The sequence below is a fragment of the Ambystoma mexicanum genome, chromosome 5p (genome assembly GCF_040938575.1).
Source record: "Ambystoma mexicanum isolate Mex_15411 chromosome 5p, UKY_AmexF1_1, whole genome shotgun sequence".
Taxonomy (NCBI): domain Eukaryota; kingdom Metazoa; phylum Chordata; class Amphibia; order Caudata; family Ambystomatidae; genus Ambystoma; species Ambystoma mexicanum.
In genome coordinates this window covers 470,601,684-470,616,288 of record NC_090930.1, presented here as the reverse complement: position 1 = coordinate 470,616,288, position 14,605 = coordinate 470,601,684, and positions in this window count along the sequence as shown.

Sequence of the window (14,605 nt, the reverse complement as noted above, 5' to 3'; positions counted from 1 at the left end):
TAAAATCCGAATTCATAAGATCAAAGTCAAATTTATTTCAGCCAAAATTAAGACCAGAGAAAGCCCTCTTTGTAATCTACAATACTGCAATAAACAATAAATAGAAATTGGCTAAAAGGCTGATGATGACGCATACAATTCCTAAATATGAAAATACACCTTTTCCAAATTAGGGAGTAGTCCAAGTACTTCGACCCTTTGGCCAAAGATGGAGTAAGGTAAACTGGGCCGGCTCTTCCCACAGCCACAGTTTTTGTTCCTTGCTAAGATCGTACTTACAAAGGTTCTAAGTATTAAATCCGGGTTCCCAAATTCCTAGGTCACAGGGGTTACCATTAGGGAAGCTAATACAAGTGTAACCCTTTTGTTCATTGTCAGGCCGTCATGAGAGACAGCACCCTTGCAGCCCTCAGCGATCCAGCTAACGGAATAAGCCTATCAGTAGTCTTTTGGCAGGCTGAAACTGTGGGGTCCCACAGGTGTCGGACCCTCCAAGTGCAATGCTCCAATTTACAGCCCCTAGGAACACCCTTTACCTCAAGTGTGGAATCCGGTCATCTGGGGTTGGTAGGCGGGGAATGCCCGACAGCTTGAGGAGCTGCCTTAGTCCATCTCACCCCCCCTACCGCACCAAACAGAGTCTGTATGATGCAACAGTTGGGCAAGGATGTACAAATGTGCAAATATGCAGTAAGTGCAACTTCACCAAAGTCTCCGATCCAAATTGGAATCCAACCTGGAACGAACGTAACACCTGGGAACTAGTATAGTAATAGAGAGATGCAGATAGTTTTATCAAGGCAATAATAAAGGGGGAGTGTTCAGAACCAAGGATGTCTGCCTGTAATTGCAATTGCCATTGCCCTTGGTACACAATGTTTGGCAGTTTACGAGTTTAGTCGTTTTTCAACAGTCTGCAACTGTGCGAGGATCAGAGTCTCCCCCACCTCGCTCGCACAAACAGCTATATAATGATTTTCCACTGCAATGTGATTTCTAACTACGGCCGGAAAGCACACGGCATATAGACACTCACCCATCAAGGGGCAAGCTCAAATAGACCAATAATACAAGTTCTTCATTCAGTTCTTCTTATCCCAGAGTTCCCAGACCTGGCTTGAGTGATAATAACATGGATCCAAGGGTCCAAGGGTACACCTTCAGTCCCTCAGACTTCTCAGACTGCACCGACTGCAGGGGACTCTGACATGACTCCGTCATGCTCTGCTACACAGACAGGTGTTAGCAAGCAAGCTCCTCCCCCTTTTGGCAAAAATGGCAGAAAGACTGCTCAAAGGTTCCACGCCGACTGCAGGGAACTCTGCCACCTCACTGATGAGGCCCGACTAGGCTGAAACACGTTTCTGGGGTTGCTGTTGGTACTCTTGTTCAGAGGAGAATTGCCTAGCATTTCGGTGCTGGACTGCCCCTGGGCAGGAGAAAGACTGATATGCAAGGATATTTCTCCTCTGTGAAAGGGACAGTGAACTAAAGACTTGGTTGAGACTCTCCCGGGGGCCATCCACCCAAAAACAGGTCAATGGGCTGTGTTCGTGCCGGTAGAGGGACTCCCAGAACCCCCCTTTTTTGCATATTAAGTAACTTTGGGTTTTACCGCACATTACATGGGGAATCCAGACATGGATCCCTTGCACACTGTTCTTAGAGAGGCACAGCTCCACCTCACTGATGAGGCCCGACTCGGCTGAAAAACGTGTCTGAGGTTGCTGTTTGTACTCTTGTTCAGAGGAAAATTGCCTAGCATTTCAGTGCTGGACTGCCCCAGAGCAGGACAAAGACTGATATGCAGGGATATTTCTCCTCTGAGAAAGGGACAGTGAGCTAAAGACTTGGTTGAGCTTCTACCGGGGGCCATCCACCCAAGAACAGGTCAACGGGCCGTGTTTGTGCTGGTAGAGGGACTCCCAGAATTCCCTTTGTTTTGCACAGATAATGATGAATCACTTTTACAGGCACATCTAAACAGCTCTAATATAACAAGTGCATTTAATGATGAAATAGTTGAAAATGCACATTCAGAAAATAATGCTATTCCAACAAGACCGAGTGAACGCTCTGATGAAAATCCTAAGAATTTGGAATTAACCAAAGACTACATTTTCCCTGCAGTGCAAGATATTGTAGATAATACAAAATAGAATTGAATATTTTCCCTCAAGAATTAATATCATTCAAGCAATACAGAGTTCAAGATCAGATGCAACTCTTCAGAAAAATAAAGCATTCAAAGAATTAAAATCTGAATTTGCAGAGAGATCTGTAGAGAAGGAGCTAAGTAACCCCACCTCAATCACTTCCCCCATATTGCCTATATGTTGGGAACCATGGTGTGAGATATGTGCAGAACCATTTAAACTACAGATACCTAAGAGAATCCTGGAAGCAAGGTTCCGATTGAGAAACCATACATGCACGCAAAACAGTATGATTATCGTTTGAATGAAATTCCAGAAGAAACAGGACAAACGAATGAAAGAGCACATTGGTGACATCACACGAAGCAAGACTGGTGTGCATAGAAGAGATGCAGAGACTAGAGAATGCAGATATTATATAAGGCCTCAAGAAAGTATCGAAGATAAGTAACATTTTCGGCTCAAGATGAAGAAACTTATGTTACAGAAATGTTGAAGATATCAAGCTGTTTTACACGTGTAAATATGCAAAGAAATGCAAGCAGAGGAAGTATTCTTGAGGCTAGTTTTATAGTGAATAGATTGCAGCATGCGCCTACATGTACATATATATTCAGAATCGGTAAAGAAGGGATGTTTCCACTACATACAATAGCAGAGCTGAGCAAATGAAGGAAGGCCTCTTTTCCAGTGTGTCGCAGCAAGAAAACAAGTGAATTAAAGGCGAATCTCAGAAAGGCGAAGCCGGATGAGCCAAGAAGCCAAGGCCATACCAGGCTGGGGTGAGTTGACATTGGATACAAATCGTCTGAAAGAATGAAGCTCTTGATCAGGAGCATGGACAAAAAACAAGAAGGCGCCAGAGGTCTATTAGAAAAATAGCATTTTAATACACTAGAAACTCGATTTCGTGGTCTTCAGTCATGTGGAGAGAAGAAGTTGGACAAGCATGGTGGTCACACCTACACATGAGGGCAGAGCGTGCCTTCACTCCCCTGAATTCTTCAGAGCAAAGAACATTCCCAAGGACAAGTTCAAAGTCCTAATTGACAGCAGACCACTGAGCTGATGACAGATGATTATGCTAATTGGTGGGAAGCTATGGTTAAGACGAGCTCACCAGCACCTGGACGCTCAGCCTGCATGCTGCTAAAGGTATGTGGGGAGGTACTGACAGAGGTTAGAAGCCAACCAATGACAAAGGACTGCATGATTAAGGGTCCTATAGTTGTGTAGCCAATGGGACGTCGTATAATTAGTGACGTTCATAGTGACATGTTTAAAGGAAAGGGCTTTGTTCCCCCACCTGATGTTGAGAAACAAATCACTTTATTTCACTGCCCTAGACGAGTATGGATCATTTACTTAGATGATTCCTTAGACCCTATCACAATTGCCACTAAGTTTGCCACGTAGGATGACGTTAGTAATACATACGTTGACGTCATCAATGATGATTTTTTGTTATGTAAGCAAGCTTTTTTTTCAAAATACATTGAGAGTCTTTACGCTGAGATGTCCGTTGATGTCCGTTGTACTCCCTGTTTTAGATAATTGATATTAAAACAGCTACCCTTTTGCCAACTACCTGAGTCATTTGTATTATTGATGTTTGAATAATTTCTGCATCCCCATCCATCTCAAGGGTTTTGCTACCTCATCTTAAAGGGCTGGGAGCACCAGTTCACATGCTAGCTAAGAGGATGTTTAGCTATCCATCGACATAAGTATGCTTTGAGGTCCCGGAAATATCACACAACCTCTGCCATTCGGCTGAAAGGATGTGAGGCTCCCTGTAGATAGTGGTTTAGTGTAACGCAAAGTCTTGCAAGCCAGGTTAGACGGGTTCCTTGTTTTCATGCAAAATCCCCTCCCGGCCTCTACAGGAAGCTGAACGAACGGAAAGTTGGTAGAGGCCACTCAGGAGGCGTACGATCCCGAGAGTCATACGTTGAAAATTCAAATGGTGAGTAAAAACTGAGTGAGGTGGCAAAAGCGTGTATGGGTAGTTGGTGAAGAAAGTGATAAGGGGAAAACCAGTAACGGAGGGAGGTTGGGATAATGTAACTTGAGAAACAATGAGCGTTGAATATTGAGTAAAATTGACTTGAGGAGTTATCATGAGGATAGACACGATAAAAGAGTACACGCTAGATACCTGCGTTTTTAAAAACAGTCAGAAGGAATCACATCTAGAACGCCCTTTATGAGTGACGTAGGAGACGAATCTTGTTTAAAGATAAATTCAAAGAGGTCGGTTCACAGGGTAGACCAGTCTTAGAGAGTAGACTGTGAGAAATATATGTGACCAGTTGAGTGTGTCTGTTTGTTTGTTTGTATTATGTGAATTGTAAATGGTGAGAAAACAATAGAGGAATTGATGGATGCGAAAAAGAGAACACATAAGTGTGAAAAAATGTTCATAGTTGGTTCTGAAATGATGGTGTTTAGTGAAAATATAGATCGAAGTAAAAATGTTGATATAGAGGGTTTAGAGCCTGCAACGCATTGTGCACGCTCATATTATTTTGTTTTTCTGAAATGTATCTTTTTGCAAAGTGTAAAGGTGAGTATTGACAGTCAAAGAGTGACTTGTCAAAATGGAGGATATTACTCCGCTTACACATCTCTGCAAGCAGCTACCCAAACACGCACCCAAGCTTAGGCAGTACAGTGCAGAATGGGTTAAGGGTACAGCAGACAAAATGTTCATGCCATGGCCACAAGGGGGCATATGACGACATATTTGCATCCTGCATATATGGGGAAAAAATTAAACAAGAGGCTAGAGAGCTTGGAGCTCTGGAAAATGTACCAGGAGGAGAGAGAGGACCTGCCTCCTGTAGAAAGGATACTTAATGTATGTATAGAGGGGTGTTAGAAGACTTCTGCTCCACCCGCCATGCCTGAAGCAGAAGGCGATAGTAAGAAGGACGACAGGCTGTTCCCATTAAGGGAGCTCAAGGCAGCAACAAGGTATAGTATCCCAGTATATGAGACGCCTGCGCAAAGCAGCAACGTGGGCCCAGAGAAAACTATTGAGAAAGATGTAATCTCTAAGGTCTCGAGGGATAATGAGAGATGCGACAAAGAGAAAAGTGAATGAACAAGTACATCTCTAGATATAGGATTATAATTAAAGAGATGGAAAGGAGAAAAGGATAAGACTGATGTGTTAGCGATACAGATCCAAATGGATGGGTGGTCATATTTTGCTCAAACTCGATTGGAAGAGCATTCAGGACGTAAGGCAAATGGAACATCAAGATGAGCAGGACAAAAAGGATAGAGAAAGAGGAAAGAATGAAAGACGATAGAACAAAAAGAAAGGATAAACAGAGACGGGAACAGTTGTATCAAGAGGAGCAACTGAGAAAACAGGAAAGAGCAGAGGAGCACAGAAAGTATGATAACAGACAAAGGGCAATCGAAGAACAACAAGGACTAGAAAGGAAAAGAAGGGAGGAAGAACAGACATTGAGAGATAAAAGAATGCAAGCACACAGAGATGAAGAAATACGAAGGGCAAATGAGAGAAGGGACATACAGAGAAAAGAGGAAGACAGGATAAGAGAAAGCCAGGAAACAAAGATAATTTGATGATGAATTATAATGAAAAAAAAGACAGAGAGCGTGCGATATTGATTGCATGGAAAAGGAGGTAATGGATCCTAATCCAGTAGTGGCATGGGAAGATTTAAAATAGTTCTTCTCAACACATGAACCAATAGCAGGTACGTCCAGAGCAAATCTGGAGGATGAGTTTGACTCTAGAATCATTGTGGATGCAATCGATAAAGTCTATCATGTTATGAAGAGGAAGAAAGTACTGCAGGGGAAAGGTAGAAATGATTGACTCGAGCGTATGCAGCTGTGCGACAAAGAGGGAGCCTCATGTAGTTTTGAACCCAAGGAGCTGTCTTTAGATAGACTGACTCTGAATAGAGATGATGAAGAGAGAAGTCACACGAGCTTGGCACAGGATATGTCAGACGAGGAAAGAGAACCCGTTCATAGGGAGGAAGGTAATGCATTTGGCCCGGAAGGGTGTTTTTCAATGGATGAGGAAGTAAGATGGTTGGATTTAGACCTCCATATATCTCATGCGTCAGAATCATTGACGCAGCTAAATCGACCTAAAGAGCTATCCCATGGTCAGAGGGGGAGTCGCCACCATATGTGAGCAGGCTAAGGTCACTGCCAGGAAGAAGGCGGTGCAGAACCATTGTCCCTGCTATGGACAGGCAAATGATGAGCGACGAATGCAAGTTTGGGACTTCACAGTTTATTTTGTTAGAAAAGGGAGGAGCAAAGCCACAATATATACCTTGGCCGCAAATGGATAAAGATAATTTAAGGTGCAAACTCCTGGGTTTAAGTTCTGGCGCTGGGAAGTGGATACATGAATTAGAAAAAATGACAGGAGGAAACACATTAGCTAAAGGGGACATGAAGGGTCTCTTGATTGCCATCCTTGGTGAGAGGGCTGATGACGTTTGGTCAAGAGCAGGATTTTCCAGTGTTACTACGATAAACACTGCTCATGATGGAGCAGCGTTCAATAACTGTAGGGTGGCAGGCTGGAAAGCGCTTAGAGTACTATATCCGAACACATCAGATATGGGAGCTATAATGGCAAAAAAGATGCAAGATGGGGATGACCCTCTTGTTTACATTCTGAATTTCCAAGAGCAGTGGGCCTTGGAGACAATCGGGAAAATCTGTAGCTGTATTTTATCACATATTGTGCCACAGGCTACCAGACGCAGTACAGAAGCAGTTTAAGAAATTGGTGGGCATGAAAGCAAAGCCGTGGTCAGAAATACAACTGACCATTGCGCATTATTGCAGTCTTTTGAAAGAAAAGAATAAAAAAAAATACAATGTTAGGAAAGGCGAAGAGGCAAAGTTAGTGCAGAACAAACTATTCAAGTACGCCATTGAAGGGGCAATGTTGACTAGTGGAGATGGATCAGGTTCACAGCAAAACAGCAAAAGCAAACAACAAACATGCTGCAGGTGAGTAACCAAAAGCAGTTCAATGAAAACAATAGTGGATTTACACAACGGGGAAGGGGAGGCTTTCGAGGTAGGGGCTTACAAAATAATCAAGGAAACTTCCAGAATAATCAAGGTGGGTTTCAAAACACACAGAACGATAATCAAGGCATACAGGAGGGGCAAATAAGACCTCCGCCTACATGCTGGACATGTGGTAGGACAGGGCACTTTTCTTGCGCATGTAGAAGTCAAGGATTTGTGCAGAATGGGAAATTTTCAAGAGGGGGACTGCAAAACCCGCCTACATATTCACATCAGAATGGAGATGGGTTCACTCAGAATCAAACAATGCAGCTGACACAAGCACCGAGAGTGCAACAAGACTTTCAAACAGAGCAGTCACCAATGAACCTGCCACAAGGGCAGTCCCAGCAGGCACCCATGCAGATCCAGCAGAGCACAAAGACGGGACAATTAATGTTTCCTAGAATAGGGATGTTACTGTTGATGGAGGGAATCCTTTCACAGGTATGGGAATGAGACTGTATCCACAATAGGACAGCTAACTGGGAGACATGATGTGTTCAATACCTATCAGTAATATCAGTAATGCCTAATCCTCAAGAGGAACCGAGAGTTGACAGTAATATAGGAGGAAAATCTTTTTCATTTTAAGTAGACACAGGTGCAACACACATGTATACGAGAGGGCACATTTTCGATGTCTGGAAATGCCATGAATACTGAAGGGTTCACAGGAGCTACAAGTTGAGTTCCTTTTACTAACACACTACCAGTCTCTATAGGAGAGTGTGACATGTATGTGCCGTTATTATATTCAAGACAGACACCTGTCAATATACAGGGTCGAGATTTAATGACCAAATTGAACATGACTATTTCATTCACTGATGAAGGCATAGGCCCTCATTACAAGTCAGGCGGTGGACCATGGTGCTATTAGCACCAGGTCCATGCGGATTCCGCCATGGTGGATGGCGGAATTACCGCCCCATTCCAAGGTGAGTGGGGCGGTAATTCCCCATTCACCATTGCCCTTCCCCATTCCCATTTTTGCCCCATAGGGCATAATGGGGATGGGGAAGGCGCTAATTACAGCACCGTAAATTACGGTGCCGTAATTAGCACCAAGGTCGCTTAGCGCCTTGGACTTTAATGCCTGCAAAAAGCAGGCGTTAAAGTGTGAATCAGGCATTAAGGGTTACCGGCGCCAACAGCGCCGTTAAACCCTTAACGCCTGACTTGTAATGAGGGCCATAGTGTGCTCAACACCAGGAATGTATTATTTAAACATGAGTGACTTTGTTATGGCATTTGTAGGCAAGGTAGCCATACGAAGAGTGCCATTAGAACCAGAGGTTTTTCACTATGGAGTATGCATTCTGTTGACATGGCTGTCAGGCTTCGTGGGCAAAACTGTGAGAATACCTGACAAATTTTTATTCAGGCCAAAGATACCTATGACGGAAGAGGAAGGTCAAGTCTTTCCTTTAGAGTTGCAAGCAGCTATAGTACGAGGAGAATTAGCTATGCTTGATGGAGTTGATTATGACGGCAGACAATTATGCACCGTGATTGCCATTGGAGAGTGTCATAGATTAACAGATGTCACGGATGAAGACTTGTTTAGAGATCATCCATCAGATGATGAAGTAATCTTTGAAACAAGTATTACTTACTGGGTGAGAGCAATCAAACGTGAAGTTCCTCAGAAGATGTTGTGAGCACAGAAACACCCTGAGTATTAAGGTGAAGACATGGCAAAGGTGCCAGTTTCATTCATTATGGACAAAAGGTCCCTATGACGTAGGCCTCTTGAAAGGGGCTTGGGAAGTAAAGATTAAATTAAAACTAGGAGCAATTTTACCTCAAGCACGACAGTATCCCATGTCTCGAGAGGCAGATGAAGGTATTTTTAAGATGCTATATGCTATGATGGAACAGGGTATTTTAGTGACGTCAGAATCACTGTGTAATACTGCAATCTATCCAATCAAAAAGGGGAAAGGGGGGTTGTGGCATTTAATCCAAGACCTTCACCCAATTAACCATATTGTAGAGGCCGAGTTCCCTCTAGTTCCTAATCTGGTGACAATCTTATGTAATATACATGTTAAAGCATGATATTTCACTGTGATTGACTTGAAAATGCATTTTTCACAATCCCATTACATAAAGACTCACAAGATTTGACGTCCTTTACGTTCAAAGTTGTCTGAAAAGTACTTGTTTACCACATGGGTACTATGAGTCCCCATCGATTTTCAATAGGGTCCTAGATATGAACTTAAGCAATATTGATTTAGAAAGTGTTGTGTTACAATACGTGGATGCCATATTGGTCTGTAGCACCTCAGAGGAAGAGTGCAGGCGTGATTCAGTTCAGCTGATGATTATTCTTTCAGACAAAGGATATAAAGTAGACAAGGAAAAGTTACAGTACTGTCAGGAGGAAGTGCTGTACACAGGCCAGTTAATCTCGCATGAAGGAAAGAAGGTTACTCCTGAGAGGGCTGAGGCTATATTAAAAACAGTAAAGCCAGTCACGATAAAGCACATGTACAGATTTATGGGACTATGTAATTATGTGAGAGAATGGGTCTTTGACTACAGTTCATAAATAAGGCCCTTGTTGCAAGCTCTGAAAAAAGTACAGGCAAATCAGGAAAAAAATGTTTGGAATGAGGCAATGGAAGAAGGGTTTGATGAGTTGAAGAACGCAATTTGCACAGCTCCAGTTTTAGGAATTCCCAATTATGCTGAGGAATTCTTCCTATTTTCGCTCACGAATGTCACTGTTATGACAGCTGTACTCACACAGAGAACCACATTAGGGTACAAGTCCCTTGCTTATTACAGTGGGATTTTAGACCCAGTAATGAGGGGTCACTTCCCTTGTGAACAATATTTGTCAGCCGCCGCCTTCGCCATTGAGAAGGCTGCCAGTGGGATGTTCTATGACTTTTTTTCTTGAACATGCATTGTTTGCCATTTTGGAAAAACCTAAAGGCACGTTGACATCTCAGAGGGCTCTCTAGAGGTGGCCATATCGAATCCAGTGATTAAAATAGTCAGATACAGAATAATGAATAATGAATCCTGCCATATTTGTAGCAGAACCACTGGCAGAGGGTGAGCACTCACATGATTTTTCGAACTACGAGGAGCTCTATGATGAGCTCCCAAGGGTGAAGGAAAATGCTTCAACAGCTGGGGAGATTCTCTTTATTGACAGTTCTTCTAGAATCGATCAAAATGATGGCAAAGATATACAGGTGCTGCTGTGGTAAAGCACACTGCCAATGGAGAATTTGAAGTACTGATAGTAACGTCTGACTTTTTGGCACAAGCTGCAGAATTAGTGGTGCTGATTATCACGCTCGAGAGACACGCAGACCAGGAAGTAACAGTGTATAGTGACTCCGTCTATGTGACATCGACAGTGCATGCAGGGTTAGCACATTGGAAAAGGAGGGGCTACCTCTGAGCGGGCAGCACACCAGTAAAACATGCAGCCTTATTGGACAGACTCATAAGAGCACTACAACTACCAGTAGCCATTGCAGTCATAAAGTGCACAGCCCAGACTAAAAGAGCAGATTTTCTTTAACGGGGAAATCAAAAATCAGATGAGGAAGCCAAACGTGTTGCATGTATAGAAGTGATTATGTCATTTGTTACACCTGATGTGAATGAAAGCATGGTGGTGGTGATGGGTGTGCCAAATTGTTACAATAACATGTCTAGAACTTAGTTGGGAGGGATCCAAGGGGAAGCGCCCCAAGATGAAAAAGAATTGTGGATGCGGAGGTGGTGTTCTTTAAACCCCTCTGAGGCATTGTGGTAACAAGACAGTATTGGTAAACTGGTAATGCCTGTAGACTTATTAAGGGTGGCGTTGGGACAGCTACACTACCCAGCGCACATTACTAGAGAGAGTTTTGCCGCAACAATAGCAGATGATTGGTTAGTTCCAACTATAGTAGAACATGTTGCACTGTATGTAGTAAATTGTATCGTATGTCAAATGTTTACTGCTGGGCACACATTGCGCACAATTGGAGGAGTTATTCCGAGACCTAATGGTCCCTTTCAGCATTTACACATCTACTATGTCGACATGCTGCAGGTCTGTAATGGATAGAGATATATATTGTAGTAGTATGCCCCTTTTCAAGGTGGATTGAAGCTGTACTGTGTACACATCCAGACGCCACCTGTGCAGCCACATTTTTAGTATGAGAAGTGTTTCCTAGATGGGGAATATGCAAAGTATTGAGATCAGATAATGGCCCTCATTTTGTCATTGAAGTCTTTGAACAAATAAGTTTGTTCCAGAGTGTAAAGCACAGGTTTTCATCGGCGTATCACCCGCAGGTGAACAGTGTAAGACACTCAACAGCCTGCTTAACGAGAGAATAGCCAAATTAAAATTGACCCTGAAGAAATGATGTTGCATTGCCTACCACTGGCATTGTATGCGTTGAGAAATCAGCCATGCTCAGACCACCATATTACCCCTCACAAGATAGTGACAGGGAGGCGAATGAGGACACCTCCCACACACCCATCTAGAACTAGAAGTGATGCCAGCCAACTACAGGATTGTTAGGAAAAGAGCTATGTGATTACCTTACGTGTATGACTTCAAGTATCTCTGTCATTTCAGATCAGCTCAAGTGAAAGGGGTGTAAGGCAACGCAGAACACAGAAGGAGATGCTACAACAACAGGAGCTGATCAGCTTTGTCTTCCAAACCTTTTCCCTGAAGCTACAGTTCTAATCTGTAACTTTACTAGAAGGTGGCACGAACCTCGTTTTCACAGCCCATTCATAGTGAAAGACGTGACACCGTCTGCAGTCAAAGTGCAAGGCAGACGCATTTGGATATTCCTCAGCGACATAAAGATCTATACTAGAGAACCCACATCACCCACACCCCAAGCCCCATCGGAAGCAAGAATCGGGGAAGAACCACAGCATGTGCAGACTAGGTCTATGATGAGGGAGAAGGACGCAGAAGCTGTCGAATGAAGACAAAAAGTATATTGAACTGTGTCTTATAGCGGGACACTCTTTTTAATCACTACAAGAGGAGTTAAGGGAAGTTAATTGTTCTTCAGCCACAGGAATTTGTTGACATTGGACTGAGGCATGTATAAGTCTTCATCATACAGGAGAGTATGCCAGATTTGGAATTCCTTTTCAACGACGGGAAGAGGGAGCAGTCCCTCGATTCCTTTCATACTAAAGTTCTTTTCGAAGGTGCCTATGGTGGTGCCCAATAACAACGTTTCCCGGATCGTTCTTTCTGTTTTCTTATTTATCTTGAGCGCTTACCCTGCACTAATGGGGAGAACTACTAACGTTCATTTGTTCTTGCAAGATCCTAAGAATGGCCCAATTTTGAGAAGATTACTTGCAGCAATTATTGAGCAGATCCTTCAACTTCCTGAGTTCACTGGGGGAAACACAAATGCCCCTGTCACCGGATAATGTGCGTAGACTGGCCAGTTTAGTATTCTGCTAGAGGAATGTCCACATCTTGTTGGGAGACAAACCGACATCCGAACATTCCTGAGAGATCCGAGAAACAATGCAACGCTCAATTAAATATTGAGAGATATAATAATCCAAGTGAATGGGTGCTCTGAGAGAACATTAAGAACTGAATGAGACTTTCGAAGAAGAAGATCCAAAAGTCTACTGACTGAGGAAGTTTTGTTTCATGCTGAAAGAAAATCTTCATGTCGTCTGGGCAAAGGCCAATTCATGGCATCCATAGAGAATCTGTGTTCATCATTGTGTAAGTTATCTAGCTGAAACTGATCGAGGAACTTTTTGAGCCGACTCAGCAAATTCCAGAAGTAGTGCATGATGTTGCCCCATTAAAAGTTATTTTTTCCTCGGTCATCTTTGGCTCCAATCACAAAGACTCCTGTGAATTTGACCCGCTGAGAACCACCGTACACACATGGTCAAAAATATACAAGAGGATCGGACTGGACCTCCCATACGACCCAGAAATTCCATTGTGGAACTTCTCCGGAATTACCCCCACGTTTGATAAGGCTCTGCAAAAGCTGTGGGACCCGACCAAACAACTTAAAATGCGGGATGTGTTTCTGGGAGTTGTATACATTGAACTGAAAGATTTTGTGGACACAGTGGGAAGTGGGCATCTCAAACGCTTTCAGTTTCACCGCATGAAAGCCACATTTGCAGCTAAATTGCCGACATTCCCTGCAGAAACCACTACACATGAATGCACAAGGGATATAATAGCGATTGGTGGGCAGAGAAAAGGGGTTTCGATGCTGTACACCCTAGTTCAGTCACACTCGACCTCCTGTAACACCATGAAAGAAACCTGGGAGCAAGACCTGGGTACCACGCTGAACAATGGCTCAGATGCTGTCAGCTCACTAGATCAGTATCCTTAAACTCTGGGTTGTGACTAATTCAATTTAAAGTACTTAATCGGTTACTTTACACCCCTGCTAAGTTGACCATATTTGTGGAGGGCTGCACGGGGAGATGCCTGAAATGTAGTACACCAGATGCAGGCGCTTATCATATGTACTGGTCATGACACTTAGTGGCAACATTCTGGGGCGAGGTTGCAGAACTCTTGGAGGAAATCACATCTATTCCAGCATCCCCCTACCCACTGAAATATTTATTTGGGGATATTGGCAAGGTGGCCGAGATCACTAGACGACTATTCAATGTGGCATGTGTAGTTGCAAAACGCTGCATATTAAAATGCTGGAAATCTGTTCATGCGCCTTGTAAAGAAGACTTCCTCAGGGGCCCCACAATGGTGAACGAATGTGAAGAGCAATTTATGTTAACTGTATTGTCAACCTGTCACCCAAGGATATCTGGGCTCTGTTTCGAAATTACGTATGTAATATGGTGTCAGAAAATGACGCCACACCCCCGAGAACACCCTGAACTGTAATACAATGTTTGATCTTCTTGAATACTACATGTTGTACTTTCTGCAGAAACATTCTGTTGAATCTGTGGAGGCTCTGTTCTGGTGTAACTCTCTTTGAAATAAAGTTTAAAAAAATAAAAGTTATTTTTTCCTTCCTTAAAAGTAAATGGCCAGCATCAGTAGCAATTTCATCATGGCAGATCATGAGAGACGTCCACGATGTGCAAAAAGCTGTTGCTACAAATGGGCTTGTTTGTGCACAATTTACACTTGCATTTTGTTCATAGTAATACTGCTCTCACTTACAGTATGAACTGCTTACTATGTAGACATAAACAGAGTGAAGAGTCCTGTGTATCCACCTGTACAGGAGAAGGATGCAAACGTGGCAACTACTAGACAGCCAAGACCTTATGTAATTGTCCCTATTCTAGAAGTACACATAAGAGCACCTGGTCCTGTGATAGATGAGCCTAGGTTACCT